The 20,427-nt window shown below is 50.2% G+C and overlaps 1 long non-coding RNA gene across 2 annotated transcripts; it reads left to right on the top strand.

Moving 5' to 3' along the window:
- Positions 1 to 1,311: 1,311 nt before the first annotated feature.
- LOC127672839 (uncharacterized) lies at positions 1,312 to 19,427 on the top strand. 2 transcript variants are annotated; one of them, XR_007975029.1, is made up of 4 exons: positions 1,312 to 1,480; positions 3,316 to 3,437; positions 7,108 to 7,308; positions 13,989 to 19,427. It is a non-coding gene; the product is annotated as an uncharacterized LOC127672839 (long non-coding RNA). The 2 variants fall into 2 exon arrangements; XR_007975030.1 differs by lacking the exon at positions 13,989 to 19,427 and adding an exon at positions 11,189 to 11,332.
- The last annotated feature ends 1,000 nt before the right edge of the window (positions 19,428 to 20,427 follow it).

Genomic DNA, 20,427 nt, shown 5'->3' with positions numbered 1-20,427 from the left:
AAATGTATGTGTGTGTGTGTGTGTGTGTGTGTGTGAATGACAAAGAGAAGAGAGATGGCTTAGTGCTAAAATGTCTGCGGAGCAGAGTTTGGATTCCCAGCATTCACACGAAAGCCAGGCACTGAGGCACTCCTGGGGGTGGGGGGCAGAGACAGGAGGACCTCAGTGGCTTGCTGGCCAGCCAGTTTAGCAAACCAGTGAGCTAAAGATACAGTAAGGGACCCTATTTCCAAAGTATAGAGGGGAGAGTGATTGAGGAAAGCTGGTGGTGTGGGTCTCCGGACTGCACACACACGTGTATACACACACACACACACACACAAGCATGTGGCCTGCACACACAGGCCAGAAGAGGGCATCTGATCCCATGGGCTACCCAGCAGATCTTAGAACAAAGGCCATCAGTCATCCAAACTTCAGTCTTGCCCCTCTGGTCAGGTGATTGGCATTGTCTCTTGGGATCCCAGTCTCTTTAATAACCATCTCTCAATGTGTAAGATTCATACCAGACCTTGTATTCCTCTTGTGTTTTGGAGTGGCCATCTAGTTTGAAGGTTAGCTCAGAACAAGCCGTTAGTAGTTTTTAAGATATCCTACCAGAGCACCAGAGTATAGGTTATGAAGTTTGTATTAATCGTATTAGCCACAGGTTCCTTTGGCCTACTTTTGTGTACAACAAACCTTACAGGAAGATGGCTGAAGACAGGCTAGCCAGGTACAAGCTCCACTTAGGAAATGCAGTGTCTGAAACGACTCCGAGGGTAAATATAAAAAGGGACTGTAGGAGTATTTACTCTAAGTACTTATAAGGCAAATTCTGTGTTTGAATTCTCCGTAAAGGCGTGGCTAGTAATCAATGGACTACGTTTCCCATAGCTCCTGTGGCAGCTTCTCTTTCATTTCCTAAAGGGCTGTTTGCCCTTTGCTCTGGCCCTAAGCATCCGTGGGAAGAAAAAAATGGCACTGCATCCGTCAGAATTATTTAAGTCAAATATTGTATTCTGTCCTTTATCGTACCCCTAATCTGGCTTCTGCTCCTTCACTCGCTGGCTTCCGGAGCCCAAATAATCTGAGAATAGTCTCTGGCAACAACGGTTGCCTACCGCAGCTACTCCGCGAAGCAGGAGGCTGTGCATACCGAAGCATTCTGGGAATTGTAGTTCTGATTCCCTTACCGGCAAGGGCTTGTCTTGCTTTGCCTCCTCCTATCAGAAGTGAGCGTCAGGTGGTGGTGAGCGCGTGGACAGGGTGAAAGCTGTAAGGGTTAGCGACAGATCTGCGTTTGTTCACCTTGCTGGTCACCGGCCACCGCGGAGCCAATGAATTTTCTGTCGCGAGCCCAGCCAGCCGGCCCGCTAACGGGCTTGCCGCTTAGAGCTCTGGGAAATGTAGTTAGGCACGAGCAAGCTGCCGTTACTTGGGAGTCTGCGGCGGGAACCGTGGCTCCGCAGGTGTTCGTGGCTCGGATCAGCCTTCCTCGGTGAGGATTTTCAGGAGGGGAAATCAGGATCAGACCCGGGATTGGATGCGCAGGAAGCCCGGCCTTGAACCGGGCGTCGCGCAGGACACTTCTCCGGTCCTGAAAACCCCGGTGATGTGCCTCTGGGTTAACCGTCTAGGTTCCTTCATTTGGTCCGATAGCAGAATGGATCCTAGGTCAGCGAATCCATAGAAGGGGTCCGATTGGAGTAATTAGATGCTGTCCATGGGCTGGAGAGATAACTTAGGGGTAAGAGAACTTGTGCAATCATGAACTGCTCGAATCCCCGGGAACACTTCCCTCCCCCAAAAAGGGAGCACGGACACACAACCCACTTGTGTGATCAGAGACCCTAGCGAGGAAGGATCGCTGGAGCCGCCCGCCTAGCCTCCCTTCAAGTTCAGAGACTCTAGGGAATGAAGTTGAGAGTAATAACTTCTGGCCCCTGCAGTTACACAAGGGCCAGCGTTTGTCCGTGGGCTCTGAACTCCACCTCAGCCGCTTGTAGAGACCATCCCACCGCACCCCATCCCCAGACCAAATGCACTTCCTTAATGTGTATGCAAATGACATTTCCTTTAAAGCTCTCTAGTTTTTCAAGCTATAATATTAAATTTTGAATAATTTAATTTAGATTATGTCTGAGAGATAAGATTAGGAAGGATTTTTTTTCCTTTATATCTCCCCACCCCACCCCTTCTCAGGGTAGGAATTGAATCCAGGGATATTCACATACAAAGCAAGTGTTCTACTAAACTTACTGGAGCCCTGTCTTTGATCGTTTATATAAGGCTATAATTTTTGTTATTATTTAGTAGTAGGTATTTGTAGTCTATTAACATTTCTTATCTAGCCAGAAAGCTGTTTTTTGTTTTATTGTTTGGTTGGTTTTCTTTGTGTTTTGGGTTTGTAGTTTTTATTTGTTGAGTCAGGGTTTCCCTGTGTAGCCCTGACTGTCCTAGAACTCACTCTGTAGACCAAGCTAGCCTCATATGCAGAGATCACTTACATGACATCTTCCCAGCCTGTCCAGATTAAAGGTGTGCCCTACCCCCCCCCCGCCCCCCCGCCCCCTTCTGGGCCGCTCTTGCTGAAGACCTGAGTTCGGATCCCAGCATCCACAATGAGTGGCTAGGAACCCCTTGTAATTCCATGCCCAAGGGATCTGACACCCTCTTCTGGACTCCATGGCTACCTAAACACATGGATATGCCCACACAACCATACACACAAAGTAATGAAAAGGAAATATTCAATAAAGAAAAGTACATCGGGGGGGGGGGGGGCTGGGGGCGGGGAGCCCAGAAGCAGAAGTGGGAAGATGCCGTTAAGTTCAAGATCAGCCTGACTATCGAAGTAAGAAGCAGGCCAGTGAGGGCTCTGTGGAAAGACCCTATCAAAAACACCAAAAACAAGCTGGGCGTTGCGGTGCACACCTTTAATCCCAGCACTCGGGAGACTGAGGCCGGCACATCTCTGAGTTCGAGGCCAGCCTGGTCTATGTGTGGGTGTAACAAGAATTTAAAAGTAGGGCTGAGGATGTGGTGCAGTTAGAATGTTTGCCTAGCATACACAGAACTCCCAGGTTCCACCTCCAGCACCGCATGTGCGGGGTAAGACGGTGCCTGCCTGTGATTCCAACACTCGAAGATGTAGCAAGAGGATCAGGACTCACATAGTGAGTTTGAGGCCAGCCTGGACTACATAAGACAAACAAAACCCCCTCAGGGTCCTTAGCCTGTAATTCAAGGACTTGCCCAGCTAAATCTTGAAAGAGGAGGAAAGGTAAGACGAAAGGGGCCACAAGTCTACCCGATGATCCTTGTTTCTTCTAGAGCTCCTGAGGTTCTACCATTCCTCATGGCCTCCAGTTCAGGAAGCTTCTGGAACACAGCTGCACCTCTACAATAGAAACGAGATCTGCATCATCAGCTTCAGATGTGTTCTTAGAACCCTGGTAAGAGCAGGACCCACAGGAGTCTGTGCCCCCTTTGCCCTAGGCTGAAAATCAGTTGAACCCCCCACCCACCCACTCCAAATGCTGGACATCTGTGTGGAGCCTGGTCCTGATGTGATCACCGGAGTGTGGAGGCTCTCCTGTCTGTCCTCTTTATGTGGCTGTGTCCTCTGTGAGTTCCCTGTGTGCTAGCCAGCTAGCTCCTTTCTCAAGAATACACAAGAAAGCCTTTTCCAGGGAGAGATGGGGGGGGGGGGGTTGGACACAGTAGACTCTAGCTAGGTGTGGGGTTTCACTCCTGTGATCCCTGCACTTTGGGAGGTGATGCAAAGGTATTTATTGGTGGGAGTCTGAGGTCAGTTTGACCTATATAGTGAAACTCTGACAGAGATAAAACTAGATGAGAGCCACCATAGCCACACCCCATCGGGACCAACCTGTGGTTCAACACATAATGTAGCCAGGACTTTTCTCCAGTCCTGGAGCAGCATTTGTTGTACTAGTCACTGGGTGTGTGGAAATCTCCAGCTTCTCAGTGACTTTCATGTCATTGACCAGAGCCTCTCTCCACCTGCCCAGCCCAGTGATGCACAGCCACTAGCTAGGATCGGGCTCTGGCTCCCTGGGCAGGGTTGAACACACTGGGACAAGTCCATGAACTTCTCTGAGCCTCTGTTTCTCTACTTTTTTTTTTGTTTGTTTGTTTTGGGTTTTTTGTTTGTTTGTTTGTTTGTTTTTTTCGAGACAGGGTTTCTCTGTATAGCCCTGGCTGTCCTGGAACTCACTCTGTAGACCAGGCTGGCCTCGAATTCAGAAATCTGCCTGCCTCTGCCTCCCAAGTGCTGGGATTAAAGGCGTGCGCCACCACCACTGGCTGAGCCTCTGTTTCTCTATATATGAGTATCAGATAAAATAACAGACAAGGATGGGGGCATGGCTCAGTGGTAGAGCCCCTCCCTGCCTAGAATCCCCCAGTGAGGGACTGTGGGTGTGGCTCAGGGATAGAACATGTGCGGAGAATCCTCCAGTGAGGGGTTGGGGTGTGGCTCAGTGGTAGAGCCCCTGCCTAGAATCCCCCAGTGAGGGACTGTGGGCGTGGCTCAGTGGGCCTAGAATCCCCCAGTGAGGGGTTGGGGTGTGGCTCAGTGGTAGAGCACCTGCCTAGAATCCCCCAGTGAGGGGTTGGGGTGTGGCTCAGTGGTAGAGCCCCTGCCTAGAATCCCCCAGGGAGGGGCTGGGGGCGTGGCTCAGTGGTAGAGCCCCTGCCTAGTACACACAAAGCCATGGATTTGATCTTGATGCGTAGAAAATATATTAAATAAGTAGTAGGTTTAAAAGAACTTTGTGAATTACAGAGTGCTTAACACATAGTTGTTTTTTATTATAATTTACGTGTGATTTTGTTTTTGTTGTTTCTTTCTATTTGTTTTTTGTTTGTTTCTTTGTTTGTTTCTTTGCTGTGTAGACTAGATTGACCCGAAACTTGTAATTATCTTGCCTCAGCTCCTGAAGTGTGAGGTTACAAGTGTGAGTCACACAAACACATACACACACACACTCAGTTCATTCCTATATATGATTTGTATTCGCTCTTTGCCCAGCAGCAGAATCAAGCCCAGCTTCACCCCCCCACCCCCCACCCCACCCCACCCCTGCCCTCTCTCATACACACCCTTGATGATCCTGCAGTTGACCCAGACCTCTCCACCGCAGCCACCAGAGTCCTCCTAAGTTATGAGCAGTGTTCCACCCTGTCTCACAGGGGCAGCTGTTCCCTGACTGCCTCGTAGGACTCTGCCCTTGGGGGGGTCATTGATCAGCACCCCATCAGGCAGCCTCCCCAGCACGTGCCAGCCACACCTTCCACAGCAGAGCTCAATGTCTTCCTCCCAAACCCCTCACACCTCCCTTACCTCAGAGCTCTCCTCCTTCCTCATCCCCTATCTCCACTGCCCCACCCCCACCAGGTGTGTGAAAAAAGACATCAAATGAGCCTAGAAAAGAAAATGAAAATAAGTTGTAATCTTACTAAGACTGTCATAGTTTACAACCTGCTTTTTAACCCTCAGCCGGGTGTGGTACTGCCCCAGTGTTTTCCTGTAACTTGGGAGACTGAGGCAGGAAGATTAGGAGTTGGGAAAAAAAAAAAAAAGGACCTGGAAAGATAACTCAGTGGTTGAGAGTTATCATTCAGTCATGAGGACCAGAGTTCAGAGCCCAGCACCTGCACAACAAGCCAAGTTCATTCATGCCTGCAACCCTAGCCCCAAGGAAGGACTCAGAGACAGGGGAATTGCTGGGACTTGTCAGCTCCCAGCCTAGCTGAGACGTCATGAGCCCCAGTCCCTGCCTCTACACAGATACCCAGACACAGATGCACACAAATAAATCATTTTTAAAAATAGTTTGTTTCTAAAAAGCTATGTGGGTTGTGCCTTTAATTTCAGCACTCAGAGGCAGAGGCAGGCAGATCTCTGGGAGTTCAAGGCCAGCCTGGTCTATCTAGAGTGGTCCAGGCCAGCCTGGTCTATCTAGAGTGGTCTAGGCCAGCCAGGGCTACACAGTGATACCTGGTGTCAAACAAAAACAAAACAAAACAAAAAAGTGTCCATCTCTTGCTTTGGCTGTGACATAGGATGATGGACCGCTAACTACAGGCTGGGGCTAGAGCTCAGTCTAGAGTGCTTGTCTAGCATGGGAATCCCTGGGTTCTATCCCATGTAGTACATGAACGGGGCAGGGTGGTACTCACCTGCAGTCCTGAGGTTAGGAGTGGAGGCTCAAGAGCATCCTCGGTACTGGGCATGGTCGTGCACTTGGTAGACAGAATCAGCCGGATCTCTTGAGTTTGAGGCCGGCCTGGTTGACATGGTGAGTTTCAGGACAGCCAGGGCTACCCAGAGAAACCCTGTCTTAAAAAAGAAAAAAGAGCCGGGCGGTGGTGGCGCACGCCTGTAATCCCAGCACTCTGGGAGGCAGAGGCAGGCGGATTTCTGAGTTCGAGGACAGCCTGGTCTACAGGGTGAGTTCCAGGACAGCCAGGGCTATACAGAGAAACCCTGTCTCCAAAAAACCAAATCCAAAAAACCAAAAAAAAAAAAAAAAAGAAAGAAAAAAAAAAGCATGCTTCCTCCTTAGTTGTTCAGAGTTAAAGGCCAGCCTGGGCTACAGGAGACCTTGTCTTAAATAAATAAGGGGGCTGGAGGGATGGCTCAGCAGTTAAGAGCACTGACTGCTCTTCCAGGGGTCCTGAGTTCAAATCCCAGCAACCACATGATGGCTCCCAACCATCCGTAATGGTATCTGATGCCCTCTAATGGTGTGTCTGAAGATAGTGACAGTGTACTTACATACATTTCATAAATAAATCTTTAAATAAGTAAATAAGCAAATAAACGAGCAAACCAACAAAAACCCTGATCCCGTATGATTATACAACTTAGATGTCATTTTTATACTATATGCAGCAGGTCCTCTGGGTCCGGGGTGAGGCTTCTTCGTGGGTCTCTGTGCTGAGGTAACAGGATCACATCTGAATTCGAGGCCAGCCTGGTCTACAAAGTGAGTTCCAGGACAGCCTGGGCTACACAGAGAAACCCTGTCTCAAAAAACAAACAAACAAACAAAAAAGAATCTTCTATGTTTTTAAGAGTTTACTTCACCTTGGCAGCTGTCTGAAAGTTAATCCTGTGAGGGGACCTCAAGCAGACCCTCTGGGGAAGTCTTGCAGCGCCCCTGTGGAAGAGCATCCCCTGCATGGTCTTCTACCTTCTGTTGGCCTCGGGATCTCATGGAAGGGAAACTAACTCCAAGCAGAAAAGAAGAGGGAAGAGCTCTGAAGGAGGCAAGAGCGACCCAGCTTCCAGACCAGGTAAGTCCCTCGTTCCAGTCAGAAGACCCATTGTATGACACATGTGCCTAATGCCTGAGAGGGTCTGAGGGAGGGGTTCCGTATTAGCAGGGTGCGGAGGGGTCTGCTGGACGGCTTGGCTGCCAGGGGACAGGAGAGGCAGGCTCTGCCTCTCAACAGTGCTGCTCCTCCATTGCCTGAGAGAAAGTGCTGTGCCATGAGTGTGAATGACTTCCGTTGTCCCCACAGCCAAAACCTGACGGGGGCTGGTGGGATGGCTCAGTGGTTAGGAGCACTTGACACTCTTGCAGAGGACCCAGGTTTGGGTCCCAGCTCCAAAGGATCTGACACCCTTTTCTCACTTTTGGGGTCACCCGCACACACAATGGCGTACATACACACAAATCCAGAGAGAGAGAGAGAGAGAGAGAGATTAAAAAGGTACTGTCTGACAGAAAACAGCTACAGAAAGGAAGGGTTTCTTTAGACTAGTGGTTTAGAGCTGCAGTTCTCAACTTGTGGGTTGTAAACCCTCGGGTCAAATGACCCCTTTCACAGGGCTTACCTAAGATCATCAAGAAACAAATATTTAAGTTACTATTCATAACAGTATCAAAATTACAGTTATGAAGTAGCAATGAAAATAACCTTATGGTCCAGGGTAAGTCAGCACATCATGAGGAACTGTATCAAAGGTCCCAGGCAGCCTTAGGAAGGCTGAGAACTGCTGGTTTCAAGGGTTCAATTCACCAAACAGGGAGAGCACAGCAGAGCGCACAGTGGCAGAGGAGTGTGGCAAAGACTCCTCACAGTGGTAGATAAGGAAGAGACAGAATAGACTGGGACCAGATGTGAGGAGAATCCTCAAAGGCCTGTTCGGAGTAATGTACTTCCACAGACCAGGTCCTTCCAACTAAAATCTCCACAGCCTTCAACAGAGCACTGCCAAGTGCTAGAGAGATGGCCTGGCACTGACTGGCACTTCCTGCTCTTGCAGAGAACCTGAATTTGGCTCCTGGCGCCCACGTGAGGCAGCTCATGGGCACTCTGATGTCCTCCTCTGGCTTTCTCAAACACCAGCACTCATGTGTCCTGCCTGCCCTCACACACAGCACCTAAAAGTGGATCTAAAAACAGCAGCCCAAGCCAGGAACCGATCATTCAGAATGTGAGGACATCTCCAATTCAAGCAGTAATTCCACAGATTGTGGGAAGCCCCTCTCCCCTGCCGCTGTCTGACCCAGCAGAAAAGCACCCTTAGGAGTAACCCACAGGTGCTGTAGTCGCGGAGACAACATGTTTGGGGCCCGGTCCCTGGAACACCCCATCCGGAGACCGCAGGCTTGCTGTAGGCTTGACTTGAAGATGCACCTGTTCCGCAGGGAACTTTCAGAGAGAGACTGTAAAAAGACCATCGCCAGGGCTGTGCTGGCTGCTGGGAGATGGGTGTGGCGTGCGTTCCTGCAGTCCCAGCACTTAGGAAACCGGAAGGTAGATCTCTGTGAGTTCAAGGCCAGCCTGATCTTCATAGTGAGTTCTAGGCCAGCCAGAGTGCCATGGGATGTCCCAGCCTCAGAGAAAAATAGAGGAAAAGGAGGAGGAGAAGGAAAAGAGAGACAGTGAGACAGAGACAGACAGACTGACAGACTGAGATTTTGCTGGAAGCCAGGCATAATGGCACACACTTGTAAATCACGGAACTCAGGCAACTGAAGCAGGAAGACCACAAGTTCAAGGCCCTCCTGGGCCAAATGATGAGACGGTGAGAAGTCAAAGATTCCCTGAAGGGCTCAGCTGCATGGACGAGGCCACAGACTAGACACCTCAGATGACAGGACCCCAAGCATCAGAAGTCCCTGTCCCTTGTACTGTACCTGGCCCTGTGCCACTGCTGGTTCACCCTGATGGCAGATTGACTCTGACCCATGTCCTCTGATCTAAGAAGATGCCCTCTGAATGACCAAGCTGATATGCTGATAGGGGTTAGCCAGGGTTGGGCATGGAAGCCTTGGCCCCAGGTCCCTGCGGGCATGACAAGGCTCTGACTCACCTTCCTAATCTAGACTGGAGTCTCTGTACAGCTGAACTAGGACAAGCCTGTTTATTCAGAGCTTGTTTATGTATTTCCATATGCATCTCTCTCTCTCTCTCTCTCTCTCTCTCTCTCTCTCTCTCTCTCTCACACACACACACACACACACACACACACACACACACACACACACACGCACGCACACGCATACACATTTGCAACAGCACTTTTTGTTGTTGTTAGGACAGGGTTTCTCTATAGCCCTGGCTGTCCTGGAACTCAGAGACCTGCCTGCCTCTACCTTCCGAGTACTGGGATTACAGGCTGTGCGATCGCCACCTGGCTGCAACCATACATGCTTTATTGTTTACATACTCGGTAGGAAAGGCAGCCCCGCCCCTCAGCAGGTCGTGAGCTGAAGGAACCCAAGGAACCAACCGGAGAGGACCAGTGGGTGACCGTTAGTGTGGATCCCCAGCCCCCTGTAGCTTTGTGACCAGCCTGGTGTGGAAGGAAACCAGGAGCCGCCTGATTGGTGGGCTCACAGCAGCCTGGCTCCTCCTGGGTACCCCCTCCGGCCACTGATCTATTGCTTCTTATCTTTGTATGTTTGGAAAGGGTGTCTGTCTGTCTGTCTGTCTGTCTCTCTCTTTCTCTCTCTCTCTGTGTGTGTGTGTGTGTGTGTCTGAAGGCTTGCACATGCTAGCTTTCAGCAGTTGGCTTTTTCTGACTGTGGATCAGACTTTTCACAGCAAGTACCTTTGCTCGCTGAGCCATCTCGCCAGCCCATTTTTCTTCTTTGTTACTTTTGTATTGCATTTTCCCTGTTGTGAACAAAAGCTAAAATATTAGTGTGAGAAAACTTTTTATTATTGCTATTTTACAAGAATCCTGGGTGACATTTGAGTACCCGTGGAACACTTGCTGAACAGATGAAATGCATGTGTGTGTTTATGTATCTTTCCCATTGATCACCCTAAAAAGAGGATTCTTAGGCCACTAGAGCCTTACAACCCCTGAATGGGGTTACTAGAGAAGAGCTTTTGCCTGTATTTATGAGCCGGCCATCTTGCTCTTCTGGGCAATACTGCTCTGAGCCACAAGAGGGCGATATTTGTCCATGAATATCGCTCTGCTTCAGACAGCCGCCCAGGCACCAGCCTTGACCTTCCCATTTCACATGGCTTTCCAATGTCCCCAGAGTCACTAGAAACACATCCTGAGTAGAGGTGTTACCAGTTCTGGCTCCTTGTCCCTTGTGGTGATTGAGAGACCATGTGGCTTAGTCTAAGGTATGTCTTCAGGAACTTCCCGTGTGGGCTCTGCCTCCCACAAGCTATGCATATTCCTCTTTTGTTTGTTTGTTTTGTGCCTTTGTTTGTGTCTGCTTTCTGTTGTTTTGTTTTGTTTTGTTTTGTTTTGTTTTGTTTTGTTTTTTTTAAATAGGACCTTACATAACCCATGCCAGCCTCAAACTCACTACATAGCTGATGCTGGCTTTGAACTCCTGATCCTCCTCCCAATACCATCCTAAATGCTAGGATTACAGTCTTGAGCCACCACATTTAGCTGTATTAGGCTGGCCTGGAACTAAGATCCTCCTGCCTCAGCCTCCACAGTGCTGGAACTACAGGCCTGCATCACCACACCGAGTTTTATTTCCGATATGTAGAAAGTCCTTCTCTGAGCTTCCAGAGAAACCAAGCGCAGCCTGGCTGGCGCACGGGTGCGGGCCACTAGGCCCAGCTTCTTCTGCAGTTCTCTCTTTTAAACCCTTTGCTGAAACCTTGGGACACAGGGACCCCCTAGGACCCCAAGAGCACTTGGCCACATTGTAACTGACCCTTCCTTCTCTGCCTTGTATCCCAGCACCGGATAGCACAGTTGCCCTGAAGATATTTGCAGGTAAACCCTCCACAGCAGTGCTGGAACACGCGGCTGGCTGGGCCTGTCACAGGCAAGCAGGGCTCCTGGAGATGGGCATTAAGAGCCCTCACAAGACCAAGGCAAGGAACTAAAGAAAGGACCCAGAGCCGGGCAGTGGTGGCACACCCCTTTAATCCCAGCACACGGGAGGCAGAGGCGGGCAGATCTCTGAGTTCAAGGAGAGTCTGGTCTGTGGATGGAGTTCCAGGATAGCCAGGGCTACATGGAGAAACCCTGTCTCAAAAAAAAAAAAACACCAAAAGGATCGAGATTTTACTGAGTAAGGAAGAGGAGAGAGGCTAAGAAGAGAGCCTGTGGCCAGAGGGAGAAGGAAACTTCGGGAAGCACAAGCCTAGATTCTCCACTTATGTGCAGGGTTGGGGGCTCTTAGTGGACCCCAAGGGTCCCCTGTGCAGGCCTGTGTATCCTCTGGAGCTCTGTGTCCTAAAGGCACCAGTACTCCTTAAGTCTAGCCTTCGTGTTGCTGCTCTCCCCTCCCTCCCTGCCTGCCTCCCGCCTTGGGTCTCACATCACCCAGACTGTGTTCATTTAACATACAGTCCCAGACGACCGTGAAGTCCCAGCCTTCCTGTCTCTACCCCCCAATGCTGAGATCACGGGAATGCATCTCTGTGCTGGGTTCATGTGGTGCTGCAGATGGGACCCAGGACCCAGGACCCCGGATCCTGAGCCTCGCAGGGGAGCCAGGCGCCGTGGCACTGTGGAATGGACAGACAAGCCGGGCCCAGGCTCTCCCTCCCGGGGCTCCCATTCTAGAAGGCAGGCAGGGCCCTAGGGGAGCAGAGGGAAGAATGACATCATCTGACACCATGGAAGCCACGAGACTTCTGGGAAGGTGTCCTCGCTGAAAAGCAGGGAAAAGCTTTCCAGAAAGTGCATGGCTAGCCTGGGCTCTGTGAGGGTTAGCATGCTAGACAAGCACTCTACTAACTCAACTACATTCCCAGTTTTGAGGCAGGGTCTCTATGTAGCCCAGGCTTGACCCAAACTCTTTCTTCATAGTAACTAGTTTATTTATTTACTTAAACAATTTTTTTAAAAATATTACAGCTATTTATTTGGGGGTAGGGCACATCCTACTGTATGGGTATGGGGGTCAGAGGTCATCTTGTAGGAGTTGGTTCTCTCCTCCGGGTGAGACCCAGAGACTGGACTCAGGTCCTTCATAGTGGCAAGATGCCTTTTCCGAGGAGCTTCCTCCCTCCCTGCATTCACACCGAGCCACATACCAGCCCGACCCTTCTGCCTCAGTCTCCCAAGTGCTGGGATTGTAGGCCTGCACCACCACACCTGGCTCTCTCTCTCTCTCTCTCTCTCTCTCTCTCTCTCTCTCTGTGTGTGTGTGTGTGTGTGTGTGTGTGTGTGTGTGTGTCTTGTCTGCTGCTACAAGCACGGGGGGCCCTCAAGACTACCTGAGTCGGCCTCCCCTGTCATGTAGGTCATAAGTGCTCCCCACTGTCCTGGGAGGGGAGGTGCTTCTTTGGTGCCCACCCGTCTTGTGAGATCGGAGCGCCCCCGGAGGTTCGTCATCGATGGGTGATTCGCATCCGCCCTCATTCCAACCGGAACCTTCAGCTGATGAATAAGACTTGATTTGTCCCCTGAACCATTACCACCCCCGATTCATTCCATTCAAAGGCTCTCTCTCCAAATGGCACATCTGACGCCGCTGGGTGCAGTGGGGCCCCCTCGGAACTCCGCTTCCACACGCGGAGGATGTGCGTGCGTTCTCTCCAGTGATGCGCTCCAGGGCGATGAGCTCTGACGTGGGTTCGAGCCTATTCGGGAGCTGCATCCGCCCTGTGATTTTCTCCTCTCTGTGCCTGCTTGCCTTTTCCGAGGAGCTTCCTCCCTCCCTGCATTCATTGGGAGTCGCTCCAGGATGAATTACGGAGTGAATGGAAATTTTCCCTTATTCATAGCGTACAAAGATTCCCACTGCTGCGCAGATTCGTTGGTTTTCTGCTGAGTCCGATCGGAATGTCTGGGCAGAGTGTGGCCCAGCGTGAGGACGGGGCTGAGTCCTAGTTAGCTTTCTGTCGCTGTCATAAATACCATGACCAAAGGCAACTGGGGAACCAAAGAGACCATTTGTCCCACAGGCTCAGTCCATCATCGAGAAACCAGGGCAGGAGCTCAGTGCAGGAACCTGGAGGCAGGAACTGACACAGAGACCTTGAAGCGACGTGGCCTGTTTCCTTTGGTTTGTTCAGCTGCCTTTCTTTTCTTTCTTTCTTTTCTTTAAAAAAAAAAAAGATTTATTTATTTCGTGTATGTGAGTACACTGTCACTGTCTTCAGACACCAGAAGAGGACATCAGATCCCATTACAGATGGTTGTGAGCCACCATGTGGTTGCTGGGATTTGAACTCAGGACCGTTGGAAGGGCAGTTAGTGCTCTTAACCGCTGAGCCATCTCTCCAGCCACCAGCTACCTTTCTTATATAGCCTAGGACCCCCTATATAACCCAGACTGGTCCCCCTGCTTCAGCCTACTGCTTGCTGGAATGATAGGTAAGAGGCAAATGCCTCTCTATGTTTCAAACCTGCCCAAAGCCTATCTCTTCCCGAAAGCCCTCCAGGATTCCATGAACCTATGCGTTGACACATTTCTGTGAGGATTTGGTGTTGACACATTTCTGTGGGGATTTGGTGTCTACAGAAGCTCTCTCTTCATCTATGGTCTATTTATACCTGCTTTCTTCTTCTTCTTCTCTGACAGACAATATCTGAAGGAGAGCCATGTTTTGTCGTTTGCATTCTCCACGGAGCCTTCGAGTGCGACACACTGAGAGAAGGGCCGGCCTTGGTAACCGCGTGTCACTACGGACTCTGGTGTCGGGAGATGGCTCTAGCCATTTGCCTCTGAAAGTTCTCCTTTTCCAGATGGTTTTCACACAGGGCGGTAGGGGATTTCTTATTGCTACACTTTCCACTCTAGCCCTGAGCCTCGCCACCAGGCAGCCCAGCCAGATTAGCTCAGAAATCCATAAAGGGGCAGGAGCCCCTGTTCCCTCACCTCTGCTCAAAGATGTCACTGGTTAGAGTTGTGCTGGGACATAGGAGTGACCTTGGGAAGGGGCACTTGGTGACTAAGCAAGAATGGGCACTGCTGTGTCAACTCACCACACCCAGCTTGCAGGAGAGGCTGGCTCACGAACCACCCTCAGGGTGACCTCAGGTCTGCAGGCTCAGTTCCTGTAGCAGGAGAAACAGTAACCTGTCGGGGAAACAGTAACTTCCAAACTTAGTAGGCAGACAGTTTATGAAGGTAACACAGAGACATGAAGGAGGGACACTGAGTTGTCCCTGAGGGGGCCCCAGGCGAAGGTCACATCCCTTCCTTTCCAAATACAGCTGAGTTCTGGGTCCCACCAAGGATAGAACCACCCCCTTCCTCATCAGCTGTGAACATTCCTTAATGTCTCTAAATCCCGAGTTCACCTATGGCCACAGCCCCCTTTCAACCTTCTTTTAAAACAAGTATGTTAAGGGATGGAGACGTAGCTCAATTGGTAAGGTGCTTACCTAGCATGCGCAGAGGACCCCTGGCTCCCGTCTGCACAAACCAGACGTGGTGGTGCATTCTTGTAATCCCAGTACTTGGGAACATGTTGGCAGGCCACATTCGGATCCGTTGTCTCCAGTGTTCTGTACCTTGGCCCTGGAAAAGTGTTGCTAGGATGTGATCTGTGCTGAGTCTCTAGAACAGCGCCTCCAGTTGGACCGATAATGACTGTCCCAAGCCACATTCAACAAGAAATAGCGCAAACAGGTAGAGGAGACAGAAGTGGAGAGGGGGTGGGCTCTTGAAGGAACCAAGGCCTGGGATGAACGGTAATCCTACATCCATTCTGCAGGGGGCACTAGGCTCCTGGGCACCTGGCACTCAGGGCATTAGGCTAGAAAGCTGTAAACACTCCCCCTTGCTGTCCGCACACCTGTAATCCCAGCATTTAGGAGATAGAGGTGAGGCAGGGCACTCAAGAGTTCAAAGTCATCCTCGGCTACAAAGTGAGTTTGAGGATAGCCTGGGCATCATAGTTGAGATCCTTTCTCAAAACAAACAAACCATCTAGACCCTAGGCTGCCTTTCTCCTTGCCCGACTTCCCTTTCTGAGGTTACAGCAGGGTTCCAGGCTGTCCCTTTGAGCCAGCTGTGTCTTCATTGAGGTCCCTGACTGTCATTCTGTCACCCCCCCACCCCCATCTGTGTGACTCTCTTACAAGTACCTAACCCGGAAGTGCTCACGGTGACCTGTGGGTCCCTGGCGGTGTCTCATTGAATCTTCTCAACAAGCTTTGGAATAAGTCTTCTGTGGCTTCCTGTTACAGCTGAGGGAAGTAGATGTAGAGAGCTTGGCTCAGCTCACTCAGATCCATGCAACTCGAGTCGAGGAGCCAGGCCTCAAATCTAGACCTTCCCCGCAACTGTGACCTCAAAAGTCCTAGTGTTGGGTTGCAGGAGTTTCACTTCCGTCTGCTGGGGTAAGCAGCCCGCTTTCTGGACTCTGTGGCCTTTTGAAGATGGTACTGCTTCCACAATCTCATCTTCGGTCTGCCCAAACCTATCTAATGCTCTCCAGGAACATATGTGCCCATGAGAGACATGAGCTTCCTGCCAGCAGACACTAGCATATCTGCTGTGGGAATTGAGGGGATTCTTGAGTTAGGGCAGATGCAGGAGCCTCTGGTTATGCCATCGACTCTGGCACTGCTATGGCTGATTTCTGCTCCACCACGTCTGGGACCCCCACTAGATTGGCTGGAAATAGTGGACATGGTCCAAGTCGGGCTCTGTCTGGAGCCTCCGTTCTGTGTGCGAGCTGGGTTCCTCTTGTCCCTGTGATGTTATCCGGGGCTCAGATGTCTGCAGTGGCACACAGGCCCCTTCTCTTGTGTGTCCACTCTCTTCAGAAATGCAGCCTCAGCTTCTGCCATCTGGGCAATCCCAGCCCACACTATCTATATTCTTTTCCATTGCACTCTGCTTTCCCTATTCTACTTCTAACCAGTGCTACCTAGATGGCAGTGGACCGTCCGTGTACTACAAGATTCTACCTCCGTATGCGCTTACTAGTCTGTGGACCTGAATCTAATATAGGCTGGCCAGGAACTTTTGAAGTCATTTGATTCAAAAATGGAAGGAAATGCAGTCAGGCTAGTTAGATTCTCCTCCTGCCCCTGTCCCACTTTGAAGTCTGAACCTAAATCAGACAGATTGATAGTATGTAACAAGACGATACTGGAGCTTTGAATGTTCTGGGCAAAATCACAATGAAGGAGAAAGTTATGATACGGAGAAAATCCACTTACTGTGGAAGAAGAGAAGATAAACCTTTCTTTGGAACAGAGGAAAAGAAGAGAGTGCTTGGACTAAGCTTTCCTATGGCCCTGGAGCTCAGGGGAGCCCATCTTCGCAGTGATGCAATGTAGCACTGTCCCAAGCTTGTATTTTTTTTTTTTTTTTTTTGCATTTGCTATTGATTGACCCAGTGGTAGTCATGTGATTCAATCCTGCTAATACACTTATGGAGAGATGTTTGGGACCACCTTGAATCCATGAGCCCACAAGACCCAGGGGAGACAACCAACTGGGGATGACAGGATAGGGGATAGGAGCCTAGGGTCCCTGGTGGCACCGCTGAGTCACAATGTCTACACTGGAACCATGGCCTTCCAGTCTGATTGCTGTGTAAGCCTGCTGTCTCCTAGGTTCCATCCTTCTCTTGGGGCCTGAAACATTCCTAAGTTCTTCATAAAGCGTCCCTGCCCTCACTGCTACCCTGTGGATCTTTCTTTCGGCTTAAAATGGAGAAAACAACCCAGGTTGCTTTTCTTTCTAAGTGTTGGTGCTCGAAATCTTGCTTAGATGATAGGAAATGGACAGGAGTCACAACAACAACAAAAAGGCAGGATCCTTCACGGGCCAAAAGGACAACCCCAGTGATTAGTCCCGACCCCCTCAGGCCCAGGGGGCCCAGACCAGGAAAGATAAATAATTCTAGAAATTTCCATATGCCCAGGTCTTCTCAGACAGAGCTGAGGAATAACTTTTAGGAAAAAAAAAAAAAACATTGGTGGGGGTTCAGTAGAGTGGAGTATTAATGCCCAAAGAGCGAGAAGCCAGGTTAGGCAGGATGTCTATCAATTCTAAGACCGTGTCTCTACCTGGCTGCTGTGAACAATGAATTGGAGCAATTTGTTGCAGCCCGAGCCAGTAGGTGCAAGGGGTGCTACTCAGGAGACAGCCTAGGCGTTGTTTGAAAATGGTCCCCTTGGGAGGAGGCGGTGCTAACCCGTACCTGCTGCCTCCCTCTGCCCTCGGGGCGTGGCCTTCTTCCTTCCCTCCCCTCCCCTCCCCCCCCTTTTTTCTTCTACCTTTTGTTCAAGTGAAGGCAGGAGCCAGAGGCTCACACCACCAACCCGAGTTCCTTTCATGCAGCTAAGCATTGGGGAGGGGGGGTGGACAAGGAGACTGGCGGTGGGACTCAGCTGGCAGAGCGCTTGCAGGCACCACACACACACACACACACACACACACACACTTAGATCCCCAGTACCCCATAGGAGTGGTGGCGCCTGCGCATGCGTGTAATCCATCCTACCCTTGGGAAGTGGAGGCTGGAGGATAAATCCAAGATCATTGGAGCAGCTGAACTCAAGGCTTTGCTCCTTCCGCTTGGAAACAGTTTTCTAAATTAAAAAAAAAAAAAAATTATCCAGGCTTCTCCTGGTGCCTGAAGTGAGGCTGACAAATGCTCATTACCCCATTATAAGCAAACTAGAGAAAGCTGCCCTCCCTCTGCTGTGTCTCAGAATAACACGGGACCCAGCCACAGATGTGTTAAGTCACTGAGAAGCGGTGACGCAGGTTCTGACAGCAGCCCTCAGTGCAATACCTTGTGTGCCCCACATGGTACATGGCTAACGCTAGGGCTAATAGCTCCCTAGCAAAGCGAGTCTCAGCTTGTAAAGAGAATGAGGGAGATGTGCCTCCCGAGAGAAAAAAAATCATGGTGATGAAATATGGGCTTGGGGGCAAAAAGAAAACGTTTAAATGTGTACCTAGTTAAAGAATGACATCCCCACCCCACCATCACCAGACTTTGTATGTAAGGTGCGGTAGATTGAGCTCTGGACCTCACACATTCTGGAAAGGGCTCTTCCACTGAGCCACGCCCCCAGCCCTTCCATAGGGGACTCTAGGCAGGGGCTCTACTGCTGAGACGCATCCCCAGCTCTCTAGATTGACTTGATTTTGAGACTAGGTCTTACTGAATTGCCTCGGTTGGCCTGAATCTCACTCTGTAGCCCAGACTGGCCTTGGACTCACATTCTTCCTCCTGCTTAGCCTGCTGAGCCATTGGGATCATAGACTTGTCCCACTCACTGTACCAAGTACCATTGTGCTACTGCTACAGCTAATACCTTTAAACCAGTCTTCCCCAACCCCAGAAAACCTCCCTATAGAGATCTTAGCTCAGTATTCTCTTAAATCCAATGAAGAGAACAGCAGCTTTTCCCTGTTCCTCCACACGAGGGCGCTACACCACTCAGCCATGGGGTGATGTAGTCAAGCCTCTCCCACAACCTTTATGGGTGCATTTCTTTTCTGTGTGTTCTCTGATGAGAAGCACTGGGCCACCTCTGCGTGGTTTTTCTTGCCAGTTTCTCTTGTAGCTCTCTCTCTCCGAGCAAACATTCAGCTCACCCCGGACTTGTGCATTGCTATGGCCGTCCCTTGTAACTAATTCAGGGGCCAGATGACTTAGCTGATCCCTTCTGAAATGAATGAACTGAGACTGTCGGTAGGTTAGCATTCTGACCAAAGGTTCTTGGAGGCGCTTGGGAAAGGGATTCATTGACATACCTTTGCGAGCATAGGGCTTTTCTCCAGTGTGAATTCTCTGACGTTGAATGAGTTTCGTGGTCTTGAAAGCCCTCAAGGGGTCACTGTTGTTGGTAGATTTCTGTTGTAAGGGAAGTAGCCAGGGTGCATGGGATGCTAGCTGACTCCTCCCACGCCCTCTGGGATGTTGCAGCAGTGTTAAAAGCAGGCGGGGAGCCTCTAGGAAACTGGCTTGTATTCATAATAGTCGATGTTCCTGCTGGTACAAGTGCTACAATGTTAAATAAACTTGATCCGGACTCAGCCACACTTCTTACCTTCCTTCCTTCCTTCCTTTCTTTGTATTTGTTTGTTTATTTATTTATTATGGGTTTTTTTGTTTTTGTTTTTGTTTTTGTTTTTTTGAGACAGGGTTTTTCTATGTAGCCCTGGCTGTCCTGGAACTCACTCTGTAGACCAGGCTGGCCTCGAACTCAGAAATTCTCCTGCCTCTGCCTCCCAAGTGCTAGGATTAAAGGCGTGCGCCGCCGCCCGCCGCCGCCGCCACCCAGCTGGCTTTGGTTTTTTTGAGACAGGGTTTTTCTATGTAGCTCTGGCTGTCTTAGGACATGCTCTGTAGACCAGGCTGGGCTCGAACTCACAAAGATCCACTTGCCTCTGCCTCCCAAGTGTAAGTGTGGGGATTAAAGATGAGTGCCACCGCCACCACCTGGCAAGAAATCTTTCTTCTAAATAATATATTTGGCCTGTTCCCACTAGTACAAACACTGTAGTATTGAATAAATTTGATCCAGACTCAAGATGTAGGCCATACTTGTTTCTTTTAAAAATGTGTTTGGCCTTTTGCGGAGGGTTCTGGGGGGTACATGTGTGTGTACATGAATGTGTGCACAGGTAGGCCAACCGTGGGTGTCGCTCCTCCAACCCTGTCCACATTGGGTCTTGAGTCATGGTTTCTCTCCAGTCTGGAGCTCACCGAGCTGACCAGTCTGGATGGTCAAGGCAGCCCCAGGGATCTGCCCGCCTCTGCTTGATTTACAAGGAACGTCACCAGGGTTCTAAGGATCACACCAAGACCCTCGTGCTTGCACAGGCGTTTCACCAGCCGAGCATCAATGGCTGCCCTAGAGCCTCCTCTTCCTGCCTCCAGCTCCTTTGCGCTGAGATGACAGGTATGTGCTGCCCTGCCCAGCCTTCCCTGCGTATGCTCACATCCCTTCATACACTATTTTGATTAATTTAACATTTTTTTCAACTTTATTAAAGAACTTGCCTAGAATCCCCCAGGGAGAGGCTGGGGGCGTGGCTC

The sequence above is a fragment of the Apodemus sylvaticus genome, chromosome 22, assembly GCF_947179515.1.
Source record: "Apodemus sylvaticus chromosome 22, mApoSyl1.1, whole genome shotgun sequence".
NCBI classification, from domain to species: Eukaryota; Metazoa; Chordata; class Mammalia; order Rodentia; family Muridae; genus Apodemus; species Apodemus sylvaticus.
Note: the sequence above shows the minus strand (reverse complement) of the source record. Positions and strands in the feature narration are given on the sequence as shown.